At 40.6% G+C, this 18,167-nt stretch overlaps 1 protein-coding gene across 1 annotated transcript in view; it reads right to left on the bottom strand.

Moving 5' to 3' along the window:
- The window catches only part of GPR158 (G protein-coupled receptor 158), a 342,097-nt gene that overhangs the window by 123,067 nt on the left and 200,863 nt on the right, over nt 1–18,167 (bottom strand). The window lies entirely within an intron of this gene.

The raw sequence follows: 18,167 nt of genomic DNA, 5'->3' as shown, positions 1-18,167 counted from the left end.
TACATAATGCAAATACTAACAGCCATAAAAGGGGAAATCGACAGTAACACAATCATAGTAGGGGAATTTAACACCCCACTTTCACCAATGGACAGATCATCAAAAATGAAAATAAATAAGGAAACACAAGCTTTAAATGATACATTAAACAAGACGGACTCAATTGATATTTATAGGACATTCCATCCAAAAACAACAGAATGCACATTCTTCTCAAGTGCTCATGGAACATTCTCCAGGACAGATCATATCTTGGGTGACAAATCAAGCCTTGGTAAATTTAAGAAAACTGAAATCGTATCAAGTATCTTTTCTGACCACAACGCTATGAGACTAGATATCAATTACAGGAAAAAATCTGTAAGAAATACAAACACATGGAGGCTAAATAACACACTACTTAATAACCAAGAAATCACTGAAGAAATCAAAGAGGAAATCAAAAAATACCTAGAAACAAATGACAATGAAAACACAACGACCCAAAACCTATGGGATGCAGCAAAAGCAGTTCTAAGAGGGAAGTTTATAGCTATACAAGCCTACCTTAAGAAACAAGAAACATCTCAAATAAACAACCTAACCTTACACCTAAAGCAATTAGAGAAAGAAGAACAAAAAAACCCAAAACTTAGCAGAAGGAAAGAAATTATAAAGATCAGATCAGAAATAAATGAAAAAGAAATGAAGAAAATGATAGCAAAGATCAATAAAAGTAAAAGCTGGTTCTTCGAGAAGATAAACAAAATTGATAAGCCATTAGCCAGACTTATCAAGAAAAAAAGGGAGAAGACTCAAGTCAACAGAATTAGAAATGAAAAAGGAGAAGTAACAACTAACACTGCAGAAAGACAAAGGATCATGAGAGATCACTACAAGCAACTATATGCCAATAAAATGGACAACCTGCAAGAAATGGACAAATTCTTAGAAATGCACAAACTGCCGAGACTGAACCAGGAAGAAATAGAAAATATGAACAGACCAATCACAAGTAATGAAATTGAAACTGATTAAAAATCTTCCAACAAACAAAAGCCCAGGACCAGATGGCTTCACAGGCGAATTCTATCAAACATTTAGAGAAGAGCTAACACCTATCCTTCTCAAACTCTTCCAAAATATACCAGAGGGAGGAACACTCCCAAACTCATTCTACGAGACCACCATCACTCTGATACCAAAACCAGACAAAGATGTCACAAAGAAAGAAAACTACAGGCCAATATCACTGATGAACATAGATGCAAAACTCCTCAACAAAATACTAGCAAACAGAATCCACAGCACATTAAAAGGATCATACACTATGATCAAGTGGGGTTTATTCCCAGAATGCAAGGATTCTTCAATATATGCAAATCAATCAACGTGATACACCATATTAACAAATCGAAGGAGAAAAACCATATGATCATCTCAGTAGATGCAGAGAAAGCTTTCGATAAAATTCAACACCCATTTATGATAAAAATCCTCCAGAAAGTAGGCACAGAGGGAACTTTCCTCAACATAATAAAGGCTATATATGACAAACCCACAGCCAACACTGTCCTCAATGGTGAAAAACTGAAACCATTTCCACTAAGATCAGGAACAAGACAAGGCTGCCCACTCTCGCCACTATTATTCAGCATAGTTTCAAAAGTTTTAGCCACAGCAATCAGAGAAGAAAAAGAAATAAAAGGAATCCAAATCAGAAAAGAAGAAGTAAAGCTGACACTGTTTGCAGATGACATGATACTATACATAGATAATCCTAAAGATGCCACCAGAAAACTACTAGAGCTAATCAATGAACTTGGTAAAGTAGCAGGATACAAAATTAATCCACAGAAATCTCTTGCATTCCTATACACTAATGATTAAAAATCTGAAAGTGAAATTAAGAAAACACTCCCATTTACCACTGCAACCAAAAGAATAAAGTATCTAGGAAAAAACCTACCTAAGGAGACAAAAGACCTATATGCAGAAAATTATAAGACACTGATGAAAGAAATTAAAGATGATACAAATAGATGGAGAGATATACCATGTTCTTGGATTGGAAGAATCAACATTGTGAAAATGACTCTACTATCCAAAGCAATCCACAGATTCAATGCAATCCCTATCAAACTACCACTGGCATTTTTCACAGAACTAGAACAAAAAATTTCACAATTTGTATGGAAACACAGAAGACCCCGAATAGCCAAAGCAACCTTGAGAAAGAAAAACGGAGCTGGAGGAATCAGGCTCCCGGACTTGAGACTATACTACAAAGCTACAGTAATCAAGACAGTATAGTACTAGCAGAAAAACAGAAATATAGATCAATGGAACAGGATAGAAAGCCCAGAGATAAACTCACACACATATGGTCACCTTATCTTTGATAAAGGAGGCAAGAATATACAGTGGAGAAAAGACAGCCTCTTCAATAAGTGGTGCTGGGAAAACTGGACAGCTACATGTAAAAGAATGAAATTAGAACACTCCCTAACACAATACTCAAAAATAAACTCAAAATGGATTAAAGACCTAAATGTAAGGCCAGACACCATCAAACTCTTAGAGGAAAACATAGGCAGAACACTCTATGACATAAATCACAGCAAGATCCTTTTTGACCCACCTCCGAGAAAAACGGAAATAAAAACAAAAATAAACAAATGGGACCTAATGAAACTTAAAAGCTTTTGCACAGCAAAGGAAACCATAAACAAGACGAAAAGATAACCTTCAGAATGGGAGAAAATATTTGCAAATGAAGCAACTAACAAAGGATTCATCTCCAAAACATACAAGGAACTCACGCAGCTCAATATCAAAAAAAGAAACAACCCAATCCAAAAATGGGCAGAAGACCTAAATAGACATTTCTCCAAAGAAGATATACAGATGGCCAACAAACACATGAAAGAATGCTCAACATCATTAATCATTAGAGAAATGCAAATCAAAACTACAATGAGGTATCACCTCACACCAGTCAGAATGGCCATCTTCAAAAAATCTACAAACAATAAATGCTGGAGAGGGTGTGGAGAAAAGGGAACCCTCTTGCACTGTTGGTGGGAATGTAAATTGATACAGCCACTATGGAGAACAGTATGGAGGTTCCTTAAAAAACTACAAATAGAACTACCATACGACCCAGCAATCCCACTACTGGGCATATACCCTGAGAAAACCATAATTCAAAAAGAGTCATGTACCACAATGTTCATTGCAGCTCTTTTTTACAACAGCCAGGACATGGAAGCAACCTAAGTGTCCATCGACAGATGAATGGATAAAGAAGATGTGGCACATATATACAATGGAATATTACTCAGCCATAAAAAGGAACGAAACTGAGTTATTTGTAGTGAGGTGGATGGACCTAGAGACTGTCATACAGAGTGAAGTAAGTCAGAAAGAGAAAAACAAATACTGTATGCTAACATATATATGGAATCTAAAAGAAAAAGAAAAAAAATGATCAGAAGAACCTAGGGGCAAGACAGGAATAAAGATGCAGACCTACTAGAGAATGGACTTGAGGATACGGAGAGGGGGAAGGGTAAGCTGGGACAAAGTGAGACAGTGGCATAGACATATATACACTACCAAACGTAAAATAGATAGCTAGTGGGAAGCAGCTGCATAGCACAGGGCGATCAGCTCAGTGCTTTGTGACCACCTAGAGGGGTGGGATATGGAGGGTGGGAGGGAGGGAGATGCAAGAGGGAAGACATATGGGGGCATATGTATATGTATAACTGATACACTTTGTTATAAAGCAGAAACTAACACCATTGTAAAGCAATTATACTCCAATAAATATGTTAAAAAAAATAAAAAAGAAAAGAAAAAAAAAGGGAGAGACAGAACCCTAGGACAAATGGTAAAAGCAAAGCCATACAGAAAGAATCACACAAAGAAGCATACACATACACAGTTACGAAAAGAGGAAAAGGAAAAATATATATATATCTATATACAAAAAAAAAGGAAGAGAACAACCAAATCAATAAACAAATCTATTAATGATAATTAACTCTAAATACTAAGCTAAGATAAACATAAAACCAGAAACAAATTAGATGCAGAAAGCAAACCCCAAGTCTACAGTTACTCCCAATGTCCACCGCCCCAATTTTAGGATGATTCGTTGTCTATTCAGGTATTCCAGAGATGCAGGGCACATCAAGTTGATTGTGGAGATTTAATCCGCTGTTCCTGAGGCTGCTGGGAGAGATTTCCATTTCTCCTCTTTGCTCGCACAGCTCCTGGGGTTCAGCTTTGGATTTGGACCCACCTCTGCGTGTAGGTCGCCTGAGGGCATCTGTTCCCCATCCAGACAGGACAGGGTTAAAGGAGCAGCTGATTAGGGGTCTCTGGCTCACTCAGGCCAGGGGGAGGGAGGGGTATGGAATGCGCTGTGTGTTCTCCCGGGGAAGTTGTCCCTGGATCACGGGACCCTAGCAGTGGCGCGCTGCACAGGCTCCTGGGAGGGGAGGTGTGGATAGTGACCTGTGCTCGCACACAGGCTTCTTGGTGGCTGCACCAGCAGCCTTAGCGTCTCATGCCCGTCTCTGGTGTCCACGCTGATAGCCGCGGCTCACGCCGTCTCTGGAGCTCGTTTAGGTGGTGCTCTGAATCCCCTCTCCTTGGGCACCCCGAAACAATGGTCTCTTGCCTCTTTGGCAGGTCCAGACCTTTTCCCGGACTCCCTCCCGGCTAGCCGTGGCACACTAGCCCCTTCAGGCTGTGTTCACGCAGCCAACCCCCGTCCTCTCCCTGGGATCTGACCTCCGAAGCCCGAGCCTCAGCCCCCAGCTCCCACCCATCCCTATTCTTTTGTCTGTGTTTTTTCTTTTTTCTTTTGCCCTACCCAGGTACGTGGGGAGTTTCTTGCCTTTTGGGAAGTCTGAGGTCTTCTGCCAGCGTTCAGTAGGTGATCTGTAGGAGTTGTTCCACATGTAGATGTATTTCTGATGTATTTGTGGGGAGGAAGGTGATCTCCACATCTTATTCCTCTGCCATCTTGAAGGTCTCTCTACCATTTCATTTCTACTTCCTCATTGTGCTTAGAAATCATTCCCATTCTCCCACCCTTACTGTCACTGTCCTAAGTCATGTTTGTCTTCATTTCTCCTGGTAACTAGTATAACAGATCCCTGACTGGTCTCTAAACTTGCAGTCTCATACATTCTAGGTTATCTTCCACATTCAGCCAGAGATTTCTAATAAAATACGAATGCAACCATACCATTTCCTTTTTTAAATCCTTGGGATAGTTTGCTATAAATAAATCCAAATTCCTTATCTCAGCATTTAAAGCTCTTCATGTTCTAGCCTCTTCCAACCTTTCCAGCTTCATCTCAAACATTCTAGAGACCACATGCTGTGTTCCACTGTGTTTTGTTTTGTTTTGTTTTTTTTTAACAATGATCAGACATTGAGGATTCTTTTTAAATTTTATTTATTTATTTATTTTTGGCTGTGTTGGGTCTTCGTTTCTGTGCGAGGGCTTTCTCTAGTTGCGGCAAGCGCGGGCCACTCCTCATCACGGTGCGCGGGCCTCTCACTATCGCGGCCTCTCTTGTTGCGGAGCACAGGCTCCAGACGCACAGGCTCAGTAGTTGTGGCTCACGGGCCTAGTTGCTCCGCGGCATGTGGGATCTTCCCAGACCAGGGCTCAAACCCGTGTCCCCTGCATTAGCAGGCAGACTCTCAACCACTGCGCCACCAGGGAAGCCCCTGTGCTCTTTTTAATCCCAAGAACTTTCCAGGTTTTGTCCTTTTACCTAGAAAATTCCTACTCATCTTTCAAAGCAGTTCAAATATCGCCTTTTCTAGAAAGACATTCCCAATGTTTCTTTCCATTTAGAATCAAGTGTTACTCCCTCTGTATACCCACTCTTATTTACTTTTCCGCTTATTATTACTGTGTTTATATCTACCTTTTTCATCAGCTACCTGAAGCTGCTAGAAAATATCACAGAAGGTATAGAGTACATTCCTCTATGTACGTTCCTCTAGAAATAAAGGCTTTGTACTCCATTTTAAGCTTAAATTCTAGCTCTATTGTATAGTTTTCCACCAAATAGTTAATAATACCAAGTTGCCACATAGCTACATGAAGAAGGTGTATAATTTTTAGAATGCTTGTTTAGATATAGAGGAGTTGAGCCTCTTCCTCAAGAAGCCTAATGATCTGGAGGTTTCCAGCAGTGGACCAGAAGCATGTACCCCGTGACTGTTCTCTAGTGAACTCTACCTCAAGATTATGCTGATTTGAAATTCAATAATATTATGGATGTAGTTCTCAAATTTCCTTCTAGACAAGAAAGAAAGAATGAACTTTGGAGATAAAAATCAAATAGTGACATTATTCCCCTATGGTGTTTTGGGGTTTTTTTCCATTCTTTCATTCAAAACACACACACACACACACACAAAGAGAGAGTTCATGCTGTCATGGAGTATTCAATTTTTTTTTAGGAAAAACATATTCAATACATCACAGACTGAAGTAGAGGTAGTTGCTCTAAAGCTGTGGTTCTCACAGGGGGTAACTTTGCTCCTCAGGAGGTATCTGACAATGTCTGGAGATGTTTTTAATTGTTACAAGTTGCATCCAGGGGTAGAGGTCAGGAATGCTACTTACAATGCACACAACAGCTCCCCACAAAACAGAATTCTCTAGTCCAGAATGTGAATAGCACCAAGGTTGGGAAACACTGTTCCACACGAAGACTACTCAGAACTGCAAAAGGACATAGAAAAGAAATCTGACCAAGAGTGAGAGCTTGGGAGATGCTTTCTTGAGAGTGATGGATGCTTGAGATCTGAAAGCCTGGGAGGAGAAAAAGGAGCTGAGTAGGTGGGTGGTGATGGAGGGAGAAAAGTGATAGTGTTCCAAGTAGAGGACCCACAGGTGCTAAGTCCCTGAGGTGCGTGTCTCATCACGTGACAGAAGGGTTTGGCTGAAGTGCCAAAAGAAGGAGAGAGAAGTAAATGTTGAAGTTGTAAAGACAGCCAATGCCAATCATGCCAGTACTTGTAAGTATGGTTTAGGATTTTGTTCTCTATCCTACAGCAGTAAAAGGCCATCGAAGGGTTTCTAAGGAAAGAGACTGGTTATACAAAGATTAAACTGAATTTAGAAAAGATCTCTCTGACTGCAGGGTAGAGAAGATCTTGAAGGAGAAGTTGGATGTGTGCAGGAGGACAGTATAACCATCCGGGGAAGAGATGATAGTATCTTGGACCAGGATGGTGGCGGCAGAGACGGAGACAAGAGAGTCCATGTGAGGTGCAGCTTGACAGGAATTTGTGATGGGCTGGCTCTGGAGGGTGAGGGAGAGTGACGTGTCAAGGATTATGCTGTGGACCTAACACAGCCTCTATCTTTCATGGATGGTGGTGGCAGGAGAGGGAGTGGATTAGGTTTGGCAGAGGAAGAGCCGGAGCTGGTTTTAAACATACTGATGTATAGAGACACAAGCAGGAATACCAGTCAGGGAGCTGGGACTCTGGGTCCGGAGTGCAGAGGAAATGTGTGAGGCTGTTTAGGAAGAGATAATAGGGAAAGAGAGGGTGAACTAATAACAGGGAAGACAGGGGATTGTGAACTCCAGCTGCCTCTGTTATTTATATTTGATTCTCATCTGCTGTCTGTTTCTGTCACATCTGCCTCAAGCAGTCATGTCTTTCAGCTTATTGCCCATATTTATCTCACTGGTGAGCCACTAGTGTTTGCCTTTTGCATTGTTGGTTCATTTGTTGTTGTGCCCAACTGCTCATTCACTTTCAGGCAAGCATTTCTCTGTTTGCTTATTTGTGTCAAAGGAAAAAACAAAAAAACCCCCTTAACCTCCTTTGTAGTTTGTATAGCATTTATGGTCTTAGTCCCTTCATGCTGCTAACAACCAGAGTAGATTAATCAACGGCTTTCCTCCATATTTGATTTCTCTTAGAATCAGCTTTCACATTTGTGCCCTCTCTACATTCACAGACATTCAAAAATAAATTTTCCTTTTGGCTATTTCATGGTCTGGGGTAAACAGCTCAGGAATTTCATTTCACCAAGTGAATCTAGAACAGTTCAAATGGCCCTGTCTCTCTCCACCATGCTCCATTGTCTCTGAAAGTCACTGCCCTCCAGAATACATCTCCCCTTGGTTTTATTTCTCCCTGGTCCATGAAAGCCAAAAAGACAGATTAACTATGGTTTGTAAAGGTTATGTTGTCTGTGTGATTGTGAGAGCACAAGATTAATAAAGAAAAGTCTCACGTCTCCCCCAGATGAGAAGTGTTTTTAGGGTTTACCTCCAGCCATAGAACAGGGCATGAAGGATGATTTTCAAGGTTTTAAGTCCATGGTTCTCAACCCTAGAGGTACCTTAGAAATACCTATGATAATTTAAAAAATTATACGTGCATAGAGACCCCATTCTAAGAACTTATTCCTAAGATCTGAGAAGAGGTATGTTCATCCAAATTTTAAAAGGCTGCACAGGGGATTCTGAAACTGATAGCCTAATAGATTTAAGTGACACCCACCCAAGCCAAGCACACGAGACTTCTTTGGAAAAAGTAGTCACCCACCAGCAGTCAGTATCTAATAATAGTGTCTAAATAGGCTAGCCAGGGTCTAGCAGTCATGAGGAGGAGAATCGTGGAATGAATTCCAAAGCAGAAAGGGCAAACTCCAAGTCACAAGAGGCAGAAGCAGGAAAACTGGTTATCTGGGCATCGCCAGCACATGCTTTTCTAACCACGAACTGAATCAGGTATAGAGACACCTTTAAATAGAAGCAAGTAGCCAGGGCAGAGCAGCAGAACCACGGCTTCAGTGAAGCATCTGTGTGCGCTAAGTGGAGGGGGTAGAGTTAAGAAGAAAAAGTTCTAGAAATAAAAGAGTGCAGAAGCTCAAAGACGAAAGTTGAGTAAACAGTAAGTATGGATGGTAAGAGCTCCTATAATAATTATGAATTAAATTTCTACTGCCATAGCCCAATAAAAGTTACGGCCTTTTTTATTTGTTTTAAGCTTCTCTGCTATTATTATTCACCTTTCTTCCCTATCCTTCCTAGTTTTCACAAGGAAAATGAGGCCAAATGTTTTAGAAATGAGACTAGGAGTCCTACCTCTAATCTATTTTAAATTTGTAGCCTAGAGCTAAAATTGACTGCATTACTGAAATGTCAAAAATGATCCTATCTGAATATTACATTCTGAAACAGAAAATAAAATATATCCTTAAGAGCCCTCAGTAGTATTATAAAACAGCATTATATTTAAATTTAGTAATATTTTATGGAGAAATAATAAAATAAACTGGCAAGTCATTAGAATCGGCAAACAAGCTTTAAAGACATTACAATTTCTCAAAAATTCTGCATATTTCTAGGATCTGTGATAAATAAGAAATTGTCACTTTGCTAATTATAGCATTATAAAGATAATTTAAGTCTCACAGACTTTGCAAAGCAAGAGAAGGAAGAGAAAAAGGGTCGATGAGAATCCTACTTCTCCTCAACTTAAACTTTTTCTCATGTCAACTCAGCTTTCTTCCAAATGAAACCAATGTCTCCCTGTCAGATGCATTTCCTAGGCACGGTTGGGAGGGTGCTATTATGGATAATTAAACGGGAAAATGGAAACCCATGCTTTTCTTCTACAAACATCAACTAGCAAGTCAATTAATGAAGTTGTTGTGTGAGAGGCTCTGTTTTCTCTCTTACTGGTTATGGCAAAGGAACACAGCTCAAGGCACAGCCAAGAGTGTCTTTTCTTAAGACAGCCTAACCCTGTCTCTCAGGGTTACGCAGCGCTGGGCCCAGCCGGAAGATGGTGGCCGAGGCGCACGTGCTCAGCTCACTTTCAGTCCGTTTCTCTTCTCTGATCTGTGCCAAGAGACAAGAGTGAAAATCCGGAGGAAGAGTTCAGATCCAGCATTGAAGGGAAGCCCCAGAGAAATTCATCGCTTTGCAATATTGCAGACAGGAAAACCTACCAAGAAGAGGTTCACCTTCTGTCCCCAAGAAAGCCAGGTTACATATTTACAGGTGTGTGAAGAAGGGCATGATCTTTATAGATGTGGAAGAGGAAGACAGGAGAGAACCTTGGTCTCATGGAAGCTCATCTCTAAAAATCTCCAATGGAAAGAAAACTCCCTGTCGTGGTTGCCTGACCTGTGGCTTAGAGCCCTGTGATTCTATCTGGGTGGACAGAGAAAGCCAAATGACAGAAAGTACTGTAGACATAAATACGAGGAAGGGGAGGCAAATGAGCTCTGCAGGCCCCTCAAAGGATGGCTCGTGACCTCTAGTCTGAGGAACACGGATACAGGAAAGTCTAAGAGGCTTCCAAACGTACAGGAGACACACACTGCACTCCAGCTGAGCAAGATCCACCCTTGAATGTACTAACAAAGCTAAACTGAATATGAATTAGCAGTGGCCCAAGAGCTCATGGGCAAAATGAAATTTTGTTTTGGTAAAGTAAAAACTTTAATAAAATTGAACATTATGATCCAAGGCAGCCAAGCCACGCTCCTCAGGCCCACAGAACCTAGAACCAAGCAAAGGACTTGGGCTCTTTGTAGCTATGTTTGAAAGGCAGATTGAGGCCTAGCTGTCCTGCCACCTTGCTCAACCATTCTGCCTGTGAAAGTTGTTTTGAAATTTTAAGTTCAGGATCTGAAGGGCCTGGTATATCACAAAGAGAACAGCAGCTCAAGAAACTAGCAAATGCTCCCAATTAGAATCATGTTTGTAGCTGACAAGTGACTGTATGGTAGAATTAAAGGATGCCAAGGTGACCTTTTAGCCAAAATATATCCAGACATCCTGACCTGTACCTGCAATCCCAGCACTGTACATTCATTCATTTGGGTCTAGCCTTTTTAGTGTTTAAGAGTTCCTTATGAGGACTTCTCTGGTGGCACGGTGGTTAAGAATCTGCCTGCCCATGCAGGGGACACGGATTCAAGCCCTACTAAACCCGTGCACCACAAGTACTGAGCCTGTGCTCTAGAACCCGCATGCCATAACTACTGAAGCCCGCGCGCCTAGAGCCCGTGTTCCGCAACAAGAGAAGCCACCGCAGTGAGAAGCCCGCGCACCGCAACAAAGAGCAGCCCCAGCTCACCGCAACTAGAGAAAGCCCGCGTGCAGCAACGAAGACCCAACGCAACCAAAAATAAATTAATTAATTAATTAAAAAAAAAAAAAAAGAGTTCCTTATGAAAAGACAAACACCCCTGGAATATACAGCACCAATAAGCAAGGCACTGAGAGATGGGAGAAGTGGAGATGGAAACTGGACCAGGCAGGTGCTGTATTTTAAGTGACAGCCAACTTTTTCAGTAAAAGGCCAGATAGTAAATACTTTAGGCTTTCCATGTCCATCACAACTACTCACTTCTGCCACTACAGTGTGAAATCAGCCAGAAACAACATACAGATAAGCAAGTGTGGCTGTATTCCAATAAAACTTAATTTAGGGACACTGAAATGTGAATTCCATGTAATTTCCACGTGTCATGACACATTCTTCCTCTTCTGGTTTTTTTCCCCAAACAGTCAACAGGTCATAGTATGCTGATCCCTGCTGGATTAGGAAATAAAACTCACAAAATAAATCTCCCTGACTTCAGTTCTAACTGGGATATATCAACTATAACTAGCTACTGAGCTCGAGACAGAAATGGGTCAAGACGCCACACGACTATAATATTCACACTAAAGTCTTCTATTAATAAAATATGCCCTTTTCATTGAATTTGGAAGATGTTGTTCATTTAATTATGGATAAAGAACGGCTTGCGTTATGACCTCAGGAGTATCTTTAGGCATTATTTTCTCCATTTGTGACTGAAGATGCTAATTACTGTTATTTCTTTCCCTCCTGGGCATTTCTCTCAAATTAATTAATGGTCCCACATATTAATGCTGTAAATGTACTAAGAAACTTGGAGTGATCATTTTGTAAATCCACTTAAGAAAAAACAAATGGACATGAAGCAAGATGTGACGTGCAAAATATTTGTAGTTCCTTGAATGATAACCATTCAGTTAATGTAACTACCTATGCTAATACTTCCCATCTTTTCAACTTTCTGTCTTTTCTTCCTTTCAAAAGAACTTTAGGGAAACGTCTGTGCTGTCCTCTTTGATCCGGGCTCTCAGCAGTCCTTTTATGTGCACTTGAACGTCCCCCATCCTTCCCCTACAGTGGCTACTGCCAAACTTGCATAGTATTCTCAACTCTCTACCCCACTCTATTCAAGAACGCTCAGTAAATGACCTTATTCCAAATCTCAGACAGAAAGTTCAAGCTAGAATTTCTTCAACTTTGTTGCCTCAACCCCAAATTATTGATGTCTACTTCATCAGAATCACCGTTTCTCTAGTCTCAGATACAATTAAGATCTTCTGTCCAAAGTCAATATCTCCACCTGTACTCAGGATCCTCTTCCCTTCTGTTCTCATGGGACCCCGTTCCACGTTTCTCTGTATTTTCAAACTGCTCTTCTCTCATTTCTCTAGTGGTTTATAAATATGTTCCCATCTTCTGAGATAAAACTCCCTCAACCCTGAGTCTCCTCTTTGGCCGTTTAGTCTTAGCATCTTTCTACTTACCTTAGAGCCAAGCTTCTTGAAATAATGCTGTATATTTATATTCTCTACTTTTCTATGTCCAATCCATCTCTGAGGCCACTATAATCTGACTTCTCAGAAACTGCCCAGGTAAAAGTTTTCAGTAACTTCATAATCATCAAATCCACAGAGTTATTTTCACCTGGAATTTACTGCAAATGCTGTTAGAGAAGGACCTAATAATGTATTTTTCTATATGACTGGACAATTATTCTTATACTATTAAATGCAATCTCAATCAAAATCCCAACAGGCTTTTGCAATGAGTTTGACAAGCTTTCCCTAAATGTTAAACATGGAAGAGTAGAGACTAAAAATATCCAAAAGATTTTAAAGATTAAGATGACCAGCTACCAAACACTTAAGTCCCAGTAAAACTATCATAATTAAAACAGCATGACATGGGTACAGCAATAAACTATTTTAGGCTTCATTTTCTTCGTGGCTCTGTATTATCTGCTACTGTTAACAACTCCCTCTCTTTTGAGTCCCTCTCTCTTCGTTCCTATAAAATTTCCCTACTGGAGTTGGCTCATACCTCTCACTCCTCTGTCCCCTTTCCTCCTTCCTTTTCTTCTATCTATTCCAAAGATACTGGTTCAAATGTCTTCTTTTCTTATTGTAAACACTCCCCTGGGAAAGCTCAGAATTTGTCATGGTTTTAACTATCACTGTCTAGCCAACACTATTTCTCTGCTCCCTTCCCAAGTAAGATTGTTTCAAGTTTTAGATAACCATGCTTTCTCTACTTCCTCAATCATTACAGAAAAGTACACTGCTAAGGTTGCCAGTGACCTCTGTGTTGCCAAATTCGTTGCATACTTTTTCCACTCATATTATTCTATCACTCTGTAGTTTTCCCCACAGTTGGTCACTCTCTCCTTCTTTTAAATCCTGTCCTCTGGGAGTTCCCTGGCGGTCCAGTGGTTAGGACTCCATGCTTCCACTGCAGGGGGCACGGGTTTGATCCCTGGTCGGTCAGGGAACTAAGATACTGCATGCTGTGCAGCGCAGCTGAAAAAAAAAACCATACTGTCCTCTTTTGGGTTCTGTAATATGACTCCGATCGGCGTCCCTCTAATCTCTCTGGCCACTCCTCAATTATTCAAGAAGAGTTCCTGTGTTTTACTTTTTCTTCAAAATGTTGAGGAGTTCAGTCCTGAGCATTCTCTTCTTTTTCTTCTTTGTACATTTCCTAAGTGGGTAATCTCATTGCCACAGCTTTAGATTCCTATGTCTCCCAGCTTATAACTCCTAAACTCTAGCTTAAACTTCTGCACTCAGCTTCCAACTCATATATCTAACTGTCCACCTGACATCTCCACTTTGACTTCTCACAGGTGGCTTAACCATCAGCGTTGCCAGAAAAATAACTCATATAAACAAAAAAGGATGTTTTAGTATTAGTATGCAATATTTGTCATAGACGTATACTAAAACATTATTCATGGTTGATCTAAAATTCAAATTTAATTGGGCATCATGTTTTTATGTGCTAACTTGGCAACAATAGCTGAACTTATGTCCAAAATGGAACTCTTGATTTTTCCTTCCCTTACCCTTCAAATCACTCTCTTTCCAGTGTTTCACTTTTTTTTTATCTTTTAAAATTTTTTTGGCCACGCGGCACGGCATGCGTGATCTTAGTGCCCCATCCAGGGATCGAACCTGCTCCCCCTGCGGTGGAAGCTCATAGCCTTAACCACTGGACCGCCAGAGAAGTCTCCACATTTTCTTAATTTTAGTAGATAGCACCACTTTTTAAAAAATTTTTTATTTTATTTATTTAATTATTTTTGGCTGCGTTGGGTCTTCATTGCTGCACGCGAGCTTTCTCTGGTTGCGGTGAGCGGGGGCTACTCTTCATAGTGGTGTGAGGGCTTCTCATTGCAGTGGCTTCTCTTGTTGCTGGACACGGGCTCTAGGCATGCGGGCTCAGTAGTTGTGGCTCACAGGCTCTAGAGAGCAGGCTCAGTAGTTGTGGCTCATGGGTTAGTTGCTTCGCGGCATGTGGGATCTTCCTGGACCAGGGCTCAAACCCGTGTCCCCTGCATTGGGAGGCAGATTCTTAACCACTGCGCCACCAGAGAAGCCCTATAGCACCACGCTTTACCCAGTTCCTCAAGCTATAAACCTGAAGAGATCAAATTTGATTTTTGTTTTTTCTTCACCTCTCACATCAAGTTCATCAGTAGGTCCCGTCAATTCTATCTCCAAATGTATCTCAAATTAGGCACTCGTCTCCATCCCAGGGCCACTGCTGTCTCTTACCTAGACTAATTCAATAGGCCTCTTATCACTGCCCCCACTTTTACATCGCCCCTTACTAATCTATTCTCTGCAGAGCAGCTAGAGAAATTAGTTTAATACCTAAATGAGAGCATTTATCCCTCTGCTTCAAATCCTTCAGTGGCTTCTGACTGCACTTCAAATAAAAGAACACTTCACTCTGGCCTATAGAACTCTGAATGCCTGGCACCCGACTCTCTCTGAGCTCATCTCTCTCCACTCTGCTATGATTCGCTAGCCATGCTGGCCTCCTTCACTTCCTAGAACACTCCAAGCTTCTTCACACATTGGTACCTTAAAGATGTGGTTTTTCTCTTCCTGGAATACTCTCCTGTCCCTGTTCTCTGCCTCCTGGTTATCCTTGAGACCTCAGATTAAATGACACTGACTCTGGGAAGTCCTCCTAAACATACAGTCTCCCCAACCCCATTATCCTCCCTCATTTTACTCTGTTACTTTCCTTCATAGCACTTACCAGCACTTATTAATTTATTTACTCACTTATCTTTGCCCCACAAGATTCTGAACTCCAATCATAGGCTCACAGACCATCCTGTTTTGTTCACTATCCAAAAACAATGCCTGGGAACTTAGTGCACCCTCAAAAAACACTGAATAAATGAGTGAGTGACTTCCAAGTTTGCTTCTATGGTGCCAGACCCATAGGTCTAACATCCTTTGCCAGCTCAACAATTTATCTCAAGTGCCTATGGGATAAAGTCCACAATGCTTCGTCAGGCTTTTCAGGATTCATACTGAAATACTTCAACTTTCCTGAATGTATCCTGGGCTCTGTAATGTCTTTGCATACATGTTTGTCTCTCTGCCTAGCCTGTCCCTCTTACCTCCTATCCGTCTGACCAGTGAAATGTACTTTTCAAGATTCTTCCCATCTTCTAGGAAGTCTTCTCACACCACCCTCAACCACTCTTCTTTTATGCTGTCATATTCTGTACATACCCCTGTTAATGGCTAACATTTACTGAGCGTTTTCCACAGGTCATTAGCTGTAATAAGTTTATAAGCATTCCACACACTTTAATCTTTACCATAACCCTATGAGATTTAGTATTATGAGACTCATTATTATTAGATTTATTATTATTGTCCCCGTATTACAGAAAAGGAGACTGAGACAAAGAGAGGCTGGTAACTTAACCTAAGGTTGAGGAGCTCCTTTGTGTGAGGCCAGGAGAGGCACCTACATAAAGGGACTCTGGAGCCTATGATCTTAATGACCATTCCCTACTGCCCTGCCAAGCACTCAACAAATTGTAGTACTTGTTTTCATATACCTTATATTTCCTTATATTCATTTCCCCATTAGATTGTGAGCCTCTCATGGGCAAGCCAGTATCAAAATCATCTTTTAAAATCTAGCTAAATGTTCATGGAATAGTTACTAAAGGCCTTAGTTTATAATTGTGCAAAGTACTTTGCCTACATGATATTTGAATGGGCTTTAAAAATGAAGATCTAAGGAATTTAGAAAAGACAGATTGGTCTCTCAGAATATTTTTCAACTGGCAAGCAATTCACTATACTAGTACATTAATTTTTAAAGTTATTTTTAGCATACTTAATATGTAACTGGCTTTACCACTCAAATAAGCATAAGTAAATGTAAGTGCCTCAAAAGAGGAATGGAGCTTTGGTAATCATTAAGCATTTTATGTCTCTTAAGGCATACACAAATATGTTATATTCACTCTAGCTGTTCTTCGTAACTCATAATTAGTACCGTTGCCACCGGATGGAGTAGGAAGTTATTTAAATGATATTTCTTAAGGAGCACAGAAAGAAAGAAATCTCTTCAGCTAAACTATTTTTCTTCCCATATGTACCCCAACCACCACCCTGACATTCATATACATTCATACACACACACACATATACACACATACCCCTAAACCATTACATATGAGTTGCTCCTTGGGTTAAAGCATTAAAGGACGCCATTACAGTGCAAAACTGGGGACTTCCCTGGTGGTTCAGTGGTTAAGAATCCACCTTCCAATGCAGGGGAGACGGGTCCGATCCCTGGTCGGGGAACTAAGATCCCACAGGCCGAGGGGCAACTAAGCCCGCGCACCACAACTACTGAGCCTGTGGGCTCTGGAGCCCGCACGCCACAATACAGAGAAGCCCATGCACCACAATGAAGAGCCCACACAGCCAAAAAAAAAAGAAGTGTCCTGTGAGTCAACTTAAAAAAAAAAGTTGCAAAACTGTGTAGTAACACAAATGAGCAGAGACAAGGAGCATATAAATCCATTTAAATGGTACCATGCAATAACTTAATTTATTCAGTTAACTAGTAGGCACCTAGCAAGAATGACGCATTGGACATGTAAAGTTTTGATAAGGCATAAGGGTATGAGGAAAAACGAAGAATGCATGCAGGCCTAGAACTTGGATTACTACATTGGGGCCAGAGTTGGTGAGGTCTACTTATTAAAATTTAAGAAAAAATTGCACTGTAAACATATGACAGATAGTATAGCACAGTAGTTAAGAGCAAAAATGAGTTATAAAGTCAAACAGACCTGAACTGGTAATCCTAGATTCCCTAAGTAACAATGAATGGGTTTCTTAAATTCTCTATGCTTTTGTTTATTCAAATATAAAATGAGGATAATACCAACTTACATGGTGGCCATAAGAATTCTACTCCAAAGTCACAGCCTATCATTTTATATATTTCCCTCTGATCACAGCACTTGCTAGCCACCTGATACATTCTTCTTTATTTTTCTTTTATTGTCTATGACTACCAGCCCCACACTGGAATATCAACTCCTTAAGAGCACAGATATTATTTGTCCTGTTCATCACTGCATTCCCAGTATGGGTAATAGTTCCAAGCACTCAATAGATGCTCAGCAGATGGATGGTGAATGGAAAGAAGGAATGGAGGGAGGCAGGCAGAAAGGGATGGAATGAGAAGAAAAGGAGAGAGGGAAAGATGAAAAATGGAGAGTACTAAAATAAAACTTCAAAAAACGGTGGAACTGTGCTGATGAACTAAGTAACTATATTAAAACATTTTCTCCCATCATTTAGTATTCTACACGATCACTTTTATGGCCCCATATTTAAATGCATGGATGACCTAACCCAATTTTGAACACTTAATTGTTCCCAGTTTGTTTGTACTATAAATAGCACTATGATGCAGATACATACACCTGTGACTATATTTGTAAGTCCTTGTGCACCTATATGATTTCTTTA

The sequence above is a fragment of the Balaenoptera borealis genome, assembly GCF_965194805.1.
Source record: "Balaenoptera borealis genome assembly, chromosome: 3".
In the NCBI taxonomy this organism is placed as follows: Eukaryota; Metazoa; Chordata; class Mammalia; order Artiodactyla; family Balaenopteridae; genus Balaenoptera; species Balaenoptera borealis.
This window is presented reverse-complemented; position numbering and strand designations above follow the sequence as displayed.